Source organism: Stegostoma tigrinum, chromosome 5 (genome assembly GCF_030684315.1).
Source record: "Stegostoma tigrinum isolate sSteTig4 chromosome 5, sSteTig4.hap1, whole genome shotgun sequence".
NCBI classification, from domain to species: domain Eukaryota; kingdom Metazoa; phylum Chordata; class Chondrichthyes; order Orectolobiformes; family Stegostomatidae; genus Stegostoma; species Stegostoma tigrinum.
This window is the reverse complement of record NC_081358.1, coordinates 82,684,581-82,702,313: the sequence shown is the minus strand read 5'-3', so window position 1 is coordinate 82,702,313 and position 17,733 is coordinate 82,684,581. Positions and strand designations below refer to the sequence as shown.

The following is a 17,733-nucleotide window of genomic DNA, read 5'->3' as shown; positions in this document are numbered from 1 at the left end:
CACTCTAACCAGCTGATATGCTACGAATGTAGCACCAAACCTGTCATTCATTTTACATCCTATTCCTGGCACCCTAGTCTCTTCATAGCTGGCACTATTCCCTGCTGGCATCCTACTTACCTGACTCCCTGAAACTTTACTCACCTAGCACCATATTTTCCCTACCGACCTGGCACCTTACCTTCTGAGCAGCACGACATCACATTCTTTACGTACACTGACTGCAGTGAAAATGGGGTAAGCTTTGCCTCCCTCAGTGCCATGCAAGATCTGGAATTCCAGTTCTGAATTTCAAATAATGAATAAATGATTTTTGAATGAATGATTTTATTGTCGCATGCATTTTACAGTGAGAAATACAATACAATACAATGAAAAGCTTTCATTTCATTGCCACAATATGGCGCCATTTTGATAGTCTTAAGAATAGGAGAAGAATTAAAACTGCATTTCTGAGGAAGACCTGGGCAGAATCTCCTCTCAGACATACGCAGCTCCCTTCTTTCATTTTAAAAAAAAGGCCTGGAATGCAAAACTACATGTGATCATCTTTCCTTTGTAAGTAGTGACTAACTGCCCTAAACTTAACCAGTAACTCTGTTAAAATGCCCAGTTGAGCCTATATATCTGGACTGATAACTGTGTCAACCACTATTAATTCCACTGTCATGCATTATTAAGCCTAACTACTCCAGCAGAATTTTGACTTTTCTCCAAAGACCTACTTCACACCTAGACTCTATTGAGAAATTCTGTTTGTTTGCTCATTATATATATCATTTCATTACTCAACAATGAAACAAAATCCAATAAATCTGCAGTAAATAAGGTATGAAAAATGAAAGAATGTGTAGAACACGAAAGTGTTTATGTTGATGAGCAATTAAAGTTCACAGTGAAGTGAGACTGGTAAATGTTTCGGTTGGTAAGACGATGTTTCAATTATAATTAATTAGACACGTGCAAGCAGCTGATCTAAAGAGCTTCGGTGCTGGTGATATAGCCAACAGTGAGGATAATTCAACAGTGAGGTTTCAGACTTTTCTCCTACTAGTGAAACATTTTCCAGACTGTGTAGAAGTCTGCTCCTTATCTTCAGAATTAAACCAGTAGGAAATCCTCATTTGTGGGATGAACTCTAATTGCCAAAAGTCTCTCATGTCTCATTTTTGCCCTCTTGATTTCCCTCTTAAGTATGCTCCTGTCATCCTTATACTCCTCTAGGGTTTCACTCAATCCCATCTATCCATACCTGCCATATACCTCTATTTTCTTGACCATAGTCTCAGTTTTTCTCTAGTATTCCCTGCACCTACCAGCTTTCCCCTTCGCTCTAACAGGAACATAGTGTCTCTGAACTCTCATTATCTCATTTTTGAAGGCCTCCCACTTTCCAACCATTCCTTTATCTGCGAATAGCCTCTCAGCTTTTGAAAGTTCTTGCCTAATGCCGTCAAAATTGGCCCTATTCCACTTGAGAACTTTAACTTTTGGAGCAGGTCCATCCTTTCCCAGTGTTATTTTGAAATGAATAGAATTTTGATTAGTCTCCCCAAAGGGCTCCCCCACTGACGTCTTAGTCTCTTGCTCTGCCTCATTTCCCAAGAGAAGGTCATTTTTTGTCTCGTCTAATGCAATACATCCCTCTCTAGTCAGTACATCCACATACTGGAAAAGAAAGTTTTCTTATACACACTTAACAAATTCCTCTCCATCCAAGCCCTTAATACTGTGGCTGTTCCAGTCTTTATTGGGTAAGTTAAAATCCCTGACAATTACAACCCTATTATTCTTACAGATATCTGAGATCTCCTTACGCATTTGTTTTTCAATTTCCCGCTGACTACTGGGGCTTGGGAAGGGGTGGCTTCACTGGTCAAGAGAGAGTTTGATTCTCTAACCATGTTTTGAACGGCAAGGCAAGAATGTCTCTAGTGAGCAGTGAGATGCATATTTGATGCATTAGCATGCCGTTACTAGCCGGTCTCACCTCACTATTAAGTAGTTTCCTATTCTCCCAAACTCTTGATAGAATCTAGAAGGCAACAGTTCCTGACATTAACGTTGGAGTGATTACCTGGCAATTCTGGCTTGCCATTCACTTCATGCACTTCCATCTTGGATAACAGTCATCGACATCTCAGGGCACACTTCATGGGCAGCAACTGCTTGCAACCCCTGTCAATTGAGGTTGGCATTACAGACATACCAGCTTCCCAATACACTGTTTGCGCTGTTAAGGACAGCCCCTGGATTAATCTAACACATGGATGGGCTTTAAAATTGGAGCTGGCAGTCCCAGAAGGTCCCAACAATGAAGAGTACTTCTGAGGGAAGATAACATGACTGGGGTGACACAGAGATGTGGTGCCTAATTAATGAGGAGAGTTTTAGAGAAGAGTGTGAGAAATGTCATTGGGGTTCACAGAGAGAAACCCCCCATGAAACTTGCCAAACCAGGCATTGAGTCAATTTCTGGTAAAATTTGTCCCAGCTGTTGGGAATGAGATGAGTAGAAATTGAGCTAGATCTCAAAAATCTTAACTCTTCACATGTTCCATTTTTGTTGATTAATGGTGGTTTAAATCCCAGCCTTGACTTCATTTTTCTGTTGTCCTGCTTCTCAACTTCAATTATCTCTTCTAGTCTTGCACCTCTGCATGCACCTTTTAAAACCAGATGACAGATATTTCTTATTTCCCACTCCTTTAGCTTTCCTATATATGGCTCCTTGTTTAGCCACTGTGTTCCTGCCCTCGGAAATGTTCTATTTCTTCACACACAGAGGTCCTATTGCCTTATCCTGTTTTATCACTGATCTTACCCCCAGAGTGCCTGCTGTGGTCTAAGCTTTCCTGCCTTCCACCTGACTCACACGTCCCTCCCAGTTCTGACCCTTTGGTTGCTGACAACAGATAAATGAACACTGTCCCTCGTTCTGACTTCTGACCAAGGCCCTTGCCATTCCTGAGCTTGCTGGATGCATTTGCGTCAATGTTGTGGCCTTGGGAGATCCTGGCTGACCGGTGATGAAGCTTCTCCATCTAGCTACACTTTTGACTAATTGCTCCACAGTAATGATGTAGTTAACAAGATGATGAATTAATGCCTTGGCTCTAAATAGTTACTTCAATGTCATTTTGTTCATTTTAGATGTTTTGTGATTTAGTAGTAATTTACAGGAAATGTAGTGACCAAAGACAGAATTAGTACAAGAATTTTGAAAGGACCATTGTGTGTTGTAGTTATACAGAATTTTGGAGTCTGATTACCTGAGTTCCCAGAGTGAATCGAGACCTCAGTAAAGAATCATGTAATTATGATGGAATTGTGTGGTATGATTTACCTAAACAATCATGTTGAATTGCATAACATGAACTCAGTAAAAAAAAACTGATTATATAGTCGCCACAACTGATGTTTGTGCCTGCTGGTGTTCAATGAAATGAATTATAGCAAGAGTTAAAACAAGCTCCAACAATCACTAAATTACATGTTGGTCTGCCCAGTACTTGTCTAGCACATTCTTTTCCTTTAAAAAACTTGTGTTTCTCTTTCCCACTTGGCTCTCATTTGAAAACCTTGTTTTAATGATCCATTTCTTTACTGAGTTGAGCAATTTCTAATCCTCAGTAATTTTAATTTCCATCTCAACTCATCATGCTCTTTGTCCTCTCAGTTCGCTGCCTTTCCATCATCACCTCAGTTCTCCCTCCGTATCAAGTCAAAGCCCCTTCCATCACGTTGCCACTTCAACATGCACTCATCACTTTCCATTGTGTCAAGCTCAGATAGAATTATCCAGTCACTTCTTTGTATCTTCACTTTTCACTGACATTCCTCTTCATCCTGCTAATTCCACTAACCTCTGTGTTGGTTCATCAAAATGCTCCAAATTAGCTTTCTACTCTTTTCAAAATCCTAACTGTGTAGCCTTAGGCCCTCTACTTGCTGTGCTATTTCTGCAGCTGCCAATCTGCTGAACCCCATCCTCACCTCCATCCTTTCCATCCCCTTTAAATCTGCACACCCTTGCCCCCCACTCACCTTGCTGTTATAAACAGCGCCTTCCGGACTTATCTGAAGTTTTCATTGTCATTGACCACACAATCCACTTCCAATGCTTCGCACAGCCATCTAGCTGAGTGTGACTGTGTTCCTTTGATTCTATTCTTATCTGTCTGAAAGTAAGAACAAATCCTTCAATGGCTTTTGCTTCCATTCTATTACCTTTGATTTCCTTTAAGAATCAATTATTGTCCACTCACCTAATTCATAGGTGCACGTTATCTTCTTTCAACACTCTGCCTGCATTTTAGCAACATAAATTCCAGTGCACCCATTACTCTGTGCTCACAAACCTACAATGGCTGTTGTTTGAGCAATTCTAATATTCTGATCCTTGTTTTCAGTATCCTATATGCCCTCGCCTCTCCCTGTTTCGGTAACTGTCTCCAGCCCTACACTCGCTGAGGTACCTGTGCTTCTCCATTTTGTTTTCTTACACATCCCTGACTTTAATTGTCCTATGATTGCTGACAATGGTTTCAGTTTGTGAGCCTTACTTCTGCTGTTCCCTCCTGAGACCAACCTACTTCTCGACCTCTTTTTCTGTTTGCTCTTTTAACGATTGTTCCTTAAGACAACTTTGTGACTCAACTTTACGTCATCTGCTTATTATTACCTGTTGAGGTTTTCTGACAAATTTCATTTTATAATGAACCTATGTATCACCTTTTTCACACTTCATGAGATAAATACAAGTTGTTACATAGAACATAGAAAAGTACAGCACAGTACAGGCCCTTCGGCCCACGATGTTGTGCCGTGGAATATTCCTAATCCAAAAATAAAATAACCTAACCTACATTCCCCTCAATTCACTGCTGTCCATGTGCACGTCCAGCAGTCGCTTAAATGTCACTAATGACTCCGCTTCCACGACTACCACTGGCAAACTATTCCATGCGCTCACAACTCTCTGGGTGAAGAACCTCCCTCTGATGTCTCCTCTATACCTTCCTCCTAACACCTTAAAACTATGACCCCTCGTGGCAGTCAGTCCTGCCCTGGGGAAAAGTCTCTGGCTACCAACTGTATCCATGCCTCTCATTACCTTGTACACCTCGATCAGGTTGTTGTGACTTCTCCATTTGCACAGACATTTCAGTCGCCATATGTTTGCCCATGACAGTCCTGACTGAGACATGGAGGGGGAAGCAATTTTGCTTTAAATTATTTAAAGCTGAGTCATGCAGGTAAGTCTTAACCATGAAATTGGTTTTGTGATTCCCGCTGGTGTCACCGTATCGGTGGCGCAATGAACCTGTCCGCTGCCCACTTGATGTGTACCTAACCCCAAAATAATCCTCAACGTGTTTAAAATAGGCAGCTTAGTTCCATATTAAGATATCCTGAAGAGGGATCTGACATGACAGCATTTCATGTGAATATGATAACATCATTGACTGATATTTTCAAAACATAGAACTGTTGTCTTACCAAAGAAAGCTTTCGTCGGCCTTGCAGGCTAGAAATACATTCTTCTGATCGAAGAGTTGAAGGAATGTTTTTCAATGCACCATAATAATAAAACATGCTGCTGATCTCTGTAATATACCAGCAGGACTTACTCACATCTAATACCTTGCCTAATTAGGGTAATGGAGCAGACATCCCAGTTGATAACAACTGACAGCTGCAGGGCTGGATCTTGCTGGTATATCGGAGTGATTGACAACCTCTCCCTGTAGTTATAAAACATTTTAAAAAGTATTAGAGACGTACAATAAATTTTAAGTAATTGACAATGATGCATAAGTGAGAATTAGAATGCCTATGAGCTGCAGTGTCACAGCCCTAGGCTCGAAGGTGGAAATGATAGATTTAAATCTTGGCTCTGAGAAGTAGACAAATCTGTTCTCCCCTGTGAATAATTTGGGAGATTTTACTGTCTCTTAAGTGCTCCATCAAAACGCCTTTGAGATGGAGTTTAAATCAATGGACATCCTGCCTCTCAATTCCTACATGTATTGTCAATATTGGTACATTGGTACAGTCACAAGGAGGATATTGTTTGTTTGTGTGTATGAAGGGTATAGCAACAGGGATATAGAAGGGAAAAAAATGGAAGGGAGGCGATGGCCTAGTGCTGTTATGTCCGGACTGTTAATCCAGAGACCCAGATATTGCCCAGGAGACCTGGGGTTGAATCCTGCCACAGCAGTTGCTGGAATTTGAAGTCAATAAATATCTAGAATTAAGAGTCAAATGATTGTCGATTGTTGGAAGAACCCATCTGGTTCGCACATGCCCTTGAGGGAAGGAAACTGCCATCCTTACCTGGTCTGGCCCACATGTGACTCCAGACCCACAGCACTGTGCTTGACTCTTATCTGCTGTCTGGGCAATTGGGGATGGGCAATTAATGCTGCCTGGCCAGCAATGCTATCATCCTGTGAATAAATCAAAAAGAAAGATAGGGTACATGACTAGTGATAAGTTTGATTTTGAGGATTATTTAATATAATTGTGTTTCATTTGTGAGAAACCTCAAGTATATTTAGGGGTAGCTACAAGGGTCTAAGTCAATCAGATAAACTTTAGTAAAAGGTTTAAAGATGTGTCTCATTTCAGTTGCAGTTAATGGTATTGGGGAGTGATTGTCAACTGCATGTAGATTCTTGAAATGGCAGTTTTAGAATGCGATAGCTAGAGTTGGCAGCAGGGTTCACTGTGGGGTCAGATAGCAAAACATAAACTGCTACTCGGTGACTTCATTATATGTTTCAACAGAGACAGAAGGACTAGCACAAGGAGAGTGGGACACAATGATGAATTACATGGCTCTATCTACCATTTGCATTTTTCTTCCATGCTGACTGGGGAGTGGAGCAAGCAGCAGCTTCCATTCTAAATATCAGGACAATTACACTGATGTTCCTGATGGCATTTGATGTGCAGCATGATGTTCAATATCTATTATCTGTACCGGGCTCATGCTGCATTTTTGGTCTCGCATTTAGATTTCTTAGTTATCACTTGAATTTTTAGTTTTTCAGTTGGAGTGAAAATGGAGACAAGGAGTATGTGGGCATCCTTCAGACTTAAGCTCAGATAGATTGCATACATACATGCCTTTGCGTTAGGTGCAGGAATGGACCATTTGCCCCCTTGAGCCTGAACTGCTATTCAATAACATCATGGCAGATCTGATTAATCCACATTTTTACAGTCACAATAAGCTTTGCAGCCCTTACTTATCAAGAATCTACCCACCTCTGCCTTGAAAATATTCAAACTTTCTCCATCCACCATCTTTTGAGGAAGAGGGTTCCAAAGAAGCGCAACGCTGAGGAAAAAAAATGAATCTCCTTATCCCTCAATGCACATCAACTCTACCAAAACATCTCGGGATCTTACGTGTTTTGATCAGTATGCCTCTTACTCTTTGAAACTCCTTTAGATTTAAGCCCAGCTTGTTCAACCTTTTTCTAATAAGGCAACCATCCATTGGAGACATTAGTTTAGTGAACCTTACCTTAATTACTTTCAAGCAATTAAATCTTCCTTTAAACAAGGAGACAAATACCTGCTTCCTATCACCTTTATATATTTGGAATAAAGAGTTATATTTGCTTTTTTTTCATTTTCTAATGGAATCTTCGCACAATACAGAGAATTTTAATAAATCACAACCAATGCATCAACTTCTCACTAGCCACCTTAAGAGCCCAGGATTCATCAAGACCTGAGGATTAACCATTCCACTTCCTGGATGATTGTAATTTTTTGGAGTTCCTTCCTCCCATTTCCTGACATGTAGTTAATCCTGGGATGTTATGTCTATCCCGTATAGTGAAGACTGATGCAAAATTTTCCATTCCCTAGCCTCACTTTCTGTAGTTCCAGTGCTCATTTTGGTAACTATTTTCCTTTTAAAATATTTATAGAAAATCTTACTGTCTTTAGTATTTTTGGCGAGCATTTCCTTGAAAGCTAATTTTTCCCTCCTAATTAAGGTTTTCACCATTCTTTGCTGTTATATTCTGCCCAATCGTCTGATCTGCCATACATCTTTGCATAATTTATGTGCTTTTTCTCTAAATTTGATACTGTCATTAACTTTTTCTGTTATCAATTGATCGTGCATTCTCTTGTTGGAATATATCTAATCTGTGTATAGCGAAATATCCCCTTAAATATCTGCCACCTGTGACTTTGACCTACCCCTGAAATTAATTTGTCAGTGTACTTTAATGAGCCCTGCCTTCATTGCCTTATAATTGCCCTTATCTAGGTTTGAAATATTAGCCTTGGATTCACTTACTCTCAAATGGAATGTAAAATGCAATCATAATATGGTCTCTGTTACCTTGCAGTGCTTTCACTATCAGTCCGTTAATTAATCTCATTATGTTACACATTACCAGGTCAAAGAGAACCTACTCTTTGGTTGACTGTAGAACATGCAGATCTAATAAACAATCTCAAGAACATTCTATGAATTTCTCATTTCGGTTACCTTCATCTATTTGTTTTTTTTCAGTTTGTAGATTAAATTTCCCCATGGTTATTACTGAACCTTTCTTACAAGCTCTCTTATTTCTTTCTGAACACTCCATGCTGCTGTGTGGTTACTGATGATGAGCCAGCATATCACTCTAACATGTGAGTTTTTGCCTTTATCATTTATGACCTCTACCCAAATTGCTTTTAGATCCTGAACTTGGGACATTCAATTCTTGTGTGAAAATACTGTCATTAATTGATAGAGCCACTCATCTTCATCCTTTTTTCCTCGGTTCTGCTCCTTCCTAAATGTAATGCACGCTTAAGTACTCAGGTCCCAATTGAATGTTGTCCAGCAACCTTGTCTATCAGATCATATTTATTTTTATTTGCTCTATCAATACAGCTGTTTTGATTTGAAAGTTACGTGCATTCTGGTAGAGCCTTTAGTTTTATTTTTCCTTTTCATTATTTTTGTAATCTCTACCTTACCAGTTGATTTACTTTGAGATTGTACTCTCTCTCAGTCCCTGTCATGGAGTAGGTCATTTAAAAGTGAGAGGGAAAGAAATGTTTTCACCCAGAGAGTGGTGAGCCTGTGGAATTCTCTGCTGCAGAAAGTGGTTAAGGCCAAAGCATTGAATGTTATCAAGAAGGAGGTAGGTATAGTTACAGAGTCATAGAGATCTACAGCATAAAAACAGGCCCTTTGACTCAACTTGCCCATGCTGCCAGGTTGAAAATAATTCCCTTTGCCTGTGGTTGCTCCATATTTCTCCATACCTATCCCATCCATGTACCTGTCTGTTTCTTACATGAAGCGATTGTGCTCACTTCCACCACTACCTTTGGCAGTCTGTTCCAGACACTCACCACCCTCTGTGTGAAAAAAAAATACTCCTTTGGACCCTTTTGTATCTTTCCCCTTAGGGCTAATGGGACTGAAAGGTATGGGGAGAAAGCAGAAACAGCGCACTGAGTTGGATGATCATAAAGAATGGCGGAGTAGGTTCAAAGGGCTGAATGGCTTACCCCCGTTCTTATTTTATATGTTTCTGTGTTTGCTTTGGATTACGCTGGCAACCAGGAGCTCCCACATGCTGTAACCATGACACATTACCTGTCTTACCATCTTTGATGTAATTTATTTATCTACTCAAGTTATTTTATTTCATTAATTTTCCCTTTCTGTACATTTTATCAATGCTATCTTCCATACTATTTTCAACAGTGGAATACACCATAGTTATTTATATCCGCATACTGTGAACTGTTTTGGTCTCCTTATTTAAGGAAAGGTGTAATTTCATTGGAGGCAGTTCAGAGACTTCAGACAAGGTTCACTATGATAATCCCCAGTATGGACGGATTGTATTATGAGCATCGGTTAAACAGGTTGGAATTCTACTTACCGGAATTTAGAAGAATGAGGGGTGATCTCATTAAAACATACAAGATTCTTAAGTGCTTCATGAAGTAAATGATGGGAGGATGTTTCCCCTCATGAGAAAGTCTATTACCAGAGGGCGTAGTCTCAGAATAAAGGGGTGCCATTTTAAGACTGCAATAAAGAGGAATTTCTTTTTCCAGAGGGTTGAGAGTGTTTGGAATGCTTTTCCAGAGAGCTGAGGTGGCAGAGTCCTTGTATATATTTAAGGCTGAAATAGATTCCTGATAAACAGAGAAAGCAAGGGTTCTGGGGAACCTGCAGGAAAGTAGACATGAGCAATATTGAACCAACCATAGGCCTATTGAGTTGTGAACCAGGATCAAAGGACCGAACAGCCCACTGTTGTTCCTATTTCTTATGGTCTTGCCACATACTGACCAAACAACTTCATCTACCTGCCTCCCTATAACTTTACACTTGAATTTTCTCTCATGCTTATTCGCCTGGTTTGGATAGGACAGAAAGGAAGAGCGAAGACAGGGTTGGCGATAGGATAGCGGAGCCTACCTAAAGGGAAACATTTGCAATTTAATTTCAGGGAGATAAGATATTGTTGGGAAGGCCGAGTGAAAGTTGATGGCATCTTACCTCCCTATTTCTTCAGCTATGCCCAGCACAAGTAAAATTTGCTGGGAAAGTGGAAGGTGTTGATTCAATTTTCAGAAGAAAATGCTTTTTTGTGTTTTCAATTTCTAATCAGCCTACAGAATTCTATTTTTCATTATTGCAGTGGATTTTATGCTGTCACCCATGTAATATTCACATATTGTACAGAATATTTTTACATCTGTTTTCCTTTGTAGCATGTCAGACTTCATGCTGTGAATATGTACACAATAGTTGATTGATGCCTGATAACTGTTACACAACATCTGCATTGATCTGACAAGTATACTTGGTCCATCAAATTAGCCTATTTGCCAATGCTATAGATTTTGTCGTAAAACATGTGATTAAAGCCTTTCACTCATAATCTGACAACAGTGCACAGCTCTATCTAATTAATTCATTATTGTACTAGTACTCAATCATTCCTTATCTGTGATGTCTTCTGGTTGATAGAGCAAAGCAATAGAACTTTAGATTCTCAATCCCCTGTAATAAGAAGTACCCAATGTAATCCCTCAATTCTTGATGGATTATACTCCAAGTAGTTTTAGTGAAGCAAAGCTTAGTTGCACAAAGCCAGTGACAAAACAGACCCATGGTATGGAACTAGACACTCTATCCTTGACTCAAAGGAAAGATATTTCAGCAGAGAGGAACAGAGGGCACAAATCTCGTCTCCGTGGAGATCCATTCTGAATTATAATGTCCACTGCATGACTTCCTGAAACAAATGCCAGCTGGAATTTTGACTTCCCATTGTTCATTCACATCTGTTTCTCTCAATGAAGCTACATTGCAAGAAATGCAGATTTTAAGACAGATGAACAAGTGCATAAATTAAAGAAAAAGAACATCCAACAGAACTATACCAGTTGACTTTTAAAGGTCAACTAAAATACAGAGCAATTAAATAAGAGGATATAATGTTATGTTGTATTGATACAGTGTAACAGCAAAACTGAATAAAGAGGCCTTAGGAGTTTTATTTTATTTCAGAATGTCAGCAACACATTAGAAATGGGAATGGTTGAGTACCAGCATTCTTTTGCATAAAAGAAAAGGCAAATTTAGGAACGAATCACATCTCATATGCAAAAGTAGAATTATGTTATGCCTTGGTTGATTATATGGGTGTTCAAGCACCATTCCACCAGCTCAGCGAAGTGAAGTGATTTTTAAGCTTTTCATTTGCAAATAAAAACAGGAACTGACAGCATTTCGTTCATGTGTGAATGGAATTTGTACGTACCTATTTACATTTGCTAGTATCAAATTGTCAGTTCCTTCATGTTTTATTTTAGACTCACAGGGTGGAAGTGGAAAACCACCCATCACAATTTATGGATAGTTTAGCGTGCTTACTATAATTACAGTGAGTGATAACTTACGCACACACATCATTGACTTGTGTGTTTGCCTCTGCGAATAACACCACCTATTAATGTGTTGACATTGTACTAAGGGAACATAGGCTGCTTGGCGTGCTGTGTTCTTCCAGCTCTACACCTTGTTATCTAGGATCAGGAGAAGTTACTTCAGCCCATCAAACTTGCCCCACCATTCATTTAATTCATGGCTGATTTTCTATCTCAATGTGACTTTCCCACACTGTTTACATACTCCTTAACATCATCAATTTTGAGCTTTCACAGTTCTCTGGGAAAATTCCAAGAACACACCTCACTGTGATGTATAACCAGCAGTACAACCTAATGCCATTCTCCTGCCTTTTCCCAATACCCTTGCACATTGTTTCTATTCGTTATAATCACCTAATATCCACTTGAATGCCTCAACTGAACTTATCTCAATTGAACTTGCCTCCCTCCCAGACAGTGAGTTCCAGACTGAACCACTAGTTCTGTGCAAAGCATTTTCTTATATCACTTTTGCTGTGTTCACAAATCACAGAAAATCTGTGCTCTCTCAATCCTTTTATGAGTAGGAACAATTTATCCTTATCTACACTTTTAGATCCTTTGTGATTTTGAAAACCCCTGTTACATTTCCTCTTAACCTTTTTCTTTCCAAAGAAAACAGTCCCAACCTCCCCAATCTCTCTTCAAAGCTGAAGTGTCTCATTGCAGGGCCATTTTTGTAAATTTCTTATGTAATCTCTCTAACGCATTCACACCCTTCATATGGTGTGTTACCCAGAACACAATACTCCAACCTGAGGTTTGAAAAAATATTGTATAAATTCAGCATTACTTCCTTGCTATTATAAAACCCAGGATACCATTTGCTTTATTAACTACTGTCTCTACCTGTCTGGTCACTTTCTATGATCTGAGTATATATACAGTCAGGTCTGTCTGCTCCTGCTCTTATTTAAATATTGTGCCACCTATTTTATAATGCCCCTTCATGTTCTTTGTGTTAAAGTGTAATACCTTACTCATCTCTGCATTGCAATTCACCTGCCACCTATTGGCGCACTCAACCAACATTCCTCTGTTCATTTGGAGTTTTACACTGTCCACCTGTCAGTTTATAATGTTTCATGTCACATGTGAATTTTTAAATTCTATCATCCGGGCCAAGTTCTAAATTACTTATACATGAGGAAAAGCAAAAACTGAATCTGACCTGTGGTGATTCCACTAACAAAACTTGCTCAAGTCCTATCCCATAGCTAATTATGTATCCATGTTGCGATTGTCTCTTATATTCTATCAGCTGTAAGTTGTCTCACAAGCTCCTTAGCTCAAGCTGTTGTACAAAAAACATGAAGGGGGTGCCAGGTGAATGTCAGGTATTGCCAATGTTGCAGAATTCTTTAGGAACCAAAGTTAGCAAAGCTGGCAGCTTGAGAAGGTGGCATGCATGACTTTGTTGGAGTTGTTATAGATGGAGCAGGCAGCACTAGAAAGGAGACTTATTACAAGGCGGCACTAGATTAAAACTCATTTTACCTAACAGACCATTGATAGCATACAAGTGTCAGTTTCCGGTGACCCACACCAGAGGACCGTGTGAAAGGCTGATACAACAATAAGGAAGGGGCAAAAGAGTTATACCGATTGGTGCAAGAACAGCAGCAGCAATGAAACAATAAACAACGTGCATCACCCCTGGCAATACAGTGATGATTGCCCTAAATGTTTATGCTACTGACGTTTCCACCCACAGGAGAGGTCAGTCAGGTTGGTGTACATTAATTATCAAAGAGCTTCTTTTGTTACACTGTGAGGTACACCCATTTATCTTCAGCAGTGAAAATAGCAAGAAGAAGAAATTCCATGCTATGTGTAATTTACTCAATAAAGGAGCGCCACGAAGCACACTCTTAGAATTAGCCGCCAATGAAATTGCAAGATAACAATATTTGCACAGTGCAAACAGAAACTGATAGGACATGGACAAATCTCAGCAGTCTCACAACCAATGGATCAAAGCAAAGCCCAGTAGCCCTATCATATCTATGTGAGAGTAATGGCGACAGCCAAGTATAGAAGGAGATGACTTCCAAAATCTTCCTATTCTCACCAGCTAAGGAAGCTGAACTGCAAGAAGCAAGAGTCAAATATTTGCAAATGTTTAAGTGAGGCAAGTGGATGACCTCACTCAGCATCCTCCTGAAGTCACCACCATCATTATATTGGATCTGATATAGTTTACTTCAAATGCCATTGTCTGTTCTCGAGAGCAAGGATAACTATCTTTCATTCTTGCTGAATTGGTTCTAAGAAAGCTGGTAGGTTCAATATGCGATCTACTGACTCTGTCACAGGCGGGCAGGTGGTGCTTGGGGTGAGGGGTAAATTAATTGTTTGGAAGTTTGTGAGTTCTCTCTGACATTTTGACTTTGCCTTTGCATCATCCCAAAGATGCCTCACTTGGGAGGTGCTGAACACATCAAGAATATTCTTTGATAATAAAATGTTGGAGGAGCTCAGCAGCTCTGGCAACATCTTTGGAGAGATAGTATTAGCATTTTGAGTCCAGTGCCTTCATGAGAACTGAATGGGACTGGCAACTGAAGGGGTCTGGAGAATGAAGATTCAAATGCCATTGCTAAAGGGAGAGGGGAAGTGAGTGGTGAGACAGCCCATAGCAAAAGACAAGTGGAGTGCTAATGGAAGAAGAGGAGGTCTCAATGCCAAATCGGTATGAATAACTGGTTTGATTGGTAGAAAATAGACCAGCCTCGCTGAGGGCAAATTTAAATAGGATTCTTGGCAGCGTGGAGGAACAGAGGGATCTTGGTGTGCAGATACATAGATCCCAAGTGGACAGGGTTGTTAAGAAAGCATATGGTGTTTTGGCTTTCATTAACAGGGGGATTGAGTTTAAGAGTCGTGAGATCTTGTTGCAGCTCTATAAAACTTTGGTTAGACCGCACTTGGAATACTGCGTCCAGTTCTGGGCGCCCTATTATAGGAAAGATGTGGATGCTTTGGAGAGGGTTCAGAGGAGGTTTACCAGGATGCTGCCTGGACTGGAGGGCTTATCTTATGAAGAGAGGTTGACTGAGCTCGGTCTCTTTTCATTGGAGAAAAGGAGGAGGAGAGGGGACCTAATTGAGGTATACAAGATAATGAGAGGCATAGATAGAGTCGATAGCCAGAGACTATTTCCCAGGGCAGAAATGGCTAGCACGAGGGGTCATAGTTTTAAGCTGGTTGGTGGAAAGTATAGAGGGGATGTCAGAGGCAGGTTCTTTACGCAGAGAGTTGTGAGAGAATGGAATGCGTTGCCAGCAGCAGTTGTGGAAGCAAGGTCATTGGGGTCATTTAAGAGACTGCTGGACATGCATATGGTCACAGAAATTTGAGGGTGCATCCATGAGGATCAATGGTCGGCACAACATTGTGGGCTGAAGGGCCTGTTCTGTGCTGTACTGTTCTATGTTCTATGTTCTATGAGACACAAGGAAGGGGGCAAGTGGCTGTGATAAAATGGAAAGTAGTGCAGTCAGCAGGGAGGCTTGGTCTTTTCAAAACAAAACCCAGAAGAACTGCGGATGCTGTAAATCAGGAACAAAAACAAAGTTGCTGGAAAAGCTCAGCAGGTGTGGCAGCATCTGTGAAGGAAAAAAAGAGTTAATGTTTCGGGTCCAGTGACCCTTCCTCAGACCCTTTCTGAGGAAGGGTCACAGGACCCGAAACATTAACTCTGTTTTTCCTTCACAGATGCTGCCAGACCTGCTGAGCTTTTCCAGTAACTTTGCTTTTGATCTTTTCAAGATGATTTGAGGGCATCACCAAAGTCTTTCTGTTCTCCTCCCAGCAGTCCCTGTCACAATTATATTCCAAGTAGAGCTGTTGCTTCTGGAATCTGGTGTCAAGCATATAAACGAATGTCTTCCAGTGGACCTGATTTTGAGCGAATAGTGTCTCAATGGTGAGCAAGTTGACATGGGAGATGATGCCGAGATAAGTAAACGTATCTTTCACTAAATACCCTGAAAAATTATGGTCCTCTTCCAACAGCACTCAAAGAACAATACCTCTCCCAGCGACTAAAATCAATGATGAGCTTCAGGAAAAAATACATCTTTTTCATGTATCGGGAATCTTCACTTGATTAAACCTGACATAGACCAACAAATTCATCCTTACTTCCAATCTATCAGCTCATTCTGGTCTGACAGTTTAAAAACTACTTGAGGGCCAAGATCTCAAATTTACTGGTCAGCAGTGACCCTTGCACTCCCAAATGCTTTGAAGACTTGGACAATGTACAACAGGCACCTTGGAGCACTGTTGAACTATCACCAGTGCCTTTGAAAGACCCTCCAATTCCAGTGGCGAGAGAGAAGTACCACCAGCTACATCCTTTCCCATGTCAACTACACATGACCTAGGAAATGGCTGAATTCATTTGACATAGAGGTGGCTTTGAACCCTGACAAAACCCGACCTCTACAATTCCAACTACTCAATAAAGTGAAAAATGTTATACTTCTCCACAGAGCAAAAGACGCATTTACCATGGCAAGTTAGTTATTACCGCATCAACATCTTAACAGCAATGAAATGGTGCAAGGAATCATCGTTGATAGAAGCCATCATTACAATGCTCTTTGGCATCATCTTTCCCAAGCTGGAAGTGGACTGTTCAGTTCTCTGCTGTAGTGGGCAATGCACTTGTCAAGCCTGTCAGAACATTGCACATGTTGCATTTCTTCCATGATTCTCCTTTGGTACAAAATGTATAAAATGTCTGAGCAGAGACTAGAGGGAGAAAATTAGTTCTGTCCGCAGCCAGAACTGCTATGACCATCTGATGTGGCTTACTTGTGAATTGTAAATCACCAGGTGAAGACCCAATCGTCTGTCTTCCTGATGCACTCAAATGCAAGTTAGAACATAGCACACGAACAGGCCCTTGAGCCCACAATGTTGTGCGGAATATGAAGCCAAATTAAGCTAATCCCTTCTGCCTGCCATATCCCTCCATTCTTTGCATATTCATGTGCTTATCTAAAAGTCCCTTAAATGGCCCTTTCGTGTCTGCCTCCACCAACACCCCTGGCAGTGTGTTCCAGACTCCTTACACTCTGTATAAAAAAATTTTCCCTTCATATCTTCTTTGAACTTTCCCCCACTCACCTGAAATGCATGCCTTCTAGTATTAGATATTTCAACTGTTCAAAGTTTCAGAATGAATGCCGTGTGACCGGAATGATGCTGCACCCTCAGAAGAAGTCTGTTGCTCTGAGAATTTGCCGTATTCAAGGTCTATGGACTCTTGCTGCCTCTGTGCAGAAGGAAAGGATATGAATCAGTACCAAGGAACTTGAGTAGATAGTATTATGGACTTGATCATATTTTACTTGTGGTTGAAGGCAAGTTAATATAATTGAGTGTTATGTGACATACAGGTTGATGGTGTTAATGGTGTCAGCAGGGAGATGGGAGGTCTTTATACCCACTAACCAGGTATACTGAACAGCTACTTATCTCCAGTGCCTTCCCCTCTGCAGATGTTAGCTGGGGAATACATGGACATTGCCTGTTATTATGTTCTCCGTCCTCCTACGACAGTGGAAAATAACAGAACTCTGAATGATTGTGATGTAGTGTGTCCATCTGATGGATGCAGTACAGATGAGTGTGATAATCAGGCAAGGTTTATGACGTGCGATGATAATGATGAGTAACAGAAATGCATGCTGAGATGAATCATGCCGTCTTGGAGAGATCTACAGCACAGAA

The 17,733-nt window shown here is 40.5% G+C and overlaps 1 protein-coding gene across 17 annotated transcripts in view; it reads left to right on the top strand.

Annotated features, from left to right (window-relative positions):
* dlgap1a (discs, large (Drosophila) homolog-associated protein 1a) overlaps positions 1-17,733 on the top strand; it is a 715,152-nt gene that overhangs the window by 32,011 nt on the left and 665,408 nt on the right. Inside the window, exon 2 of one of the 17 annotated variants that reach the window (XM_059646104.1) lies at positions 8,655-8,670. The exons of the other annotated variants lie outside the window; for them this stretch is intronic. The gene's annotated coding sequence lies outside the window, so the exon portion shown is untranslated. The remainder of the gene's footprint in view (positions 1-8,654; positions 8,671-17,733) is intronic. 17 annotated transcript variants of the gene reach the window in all.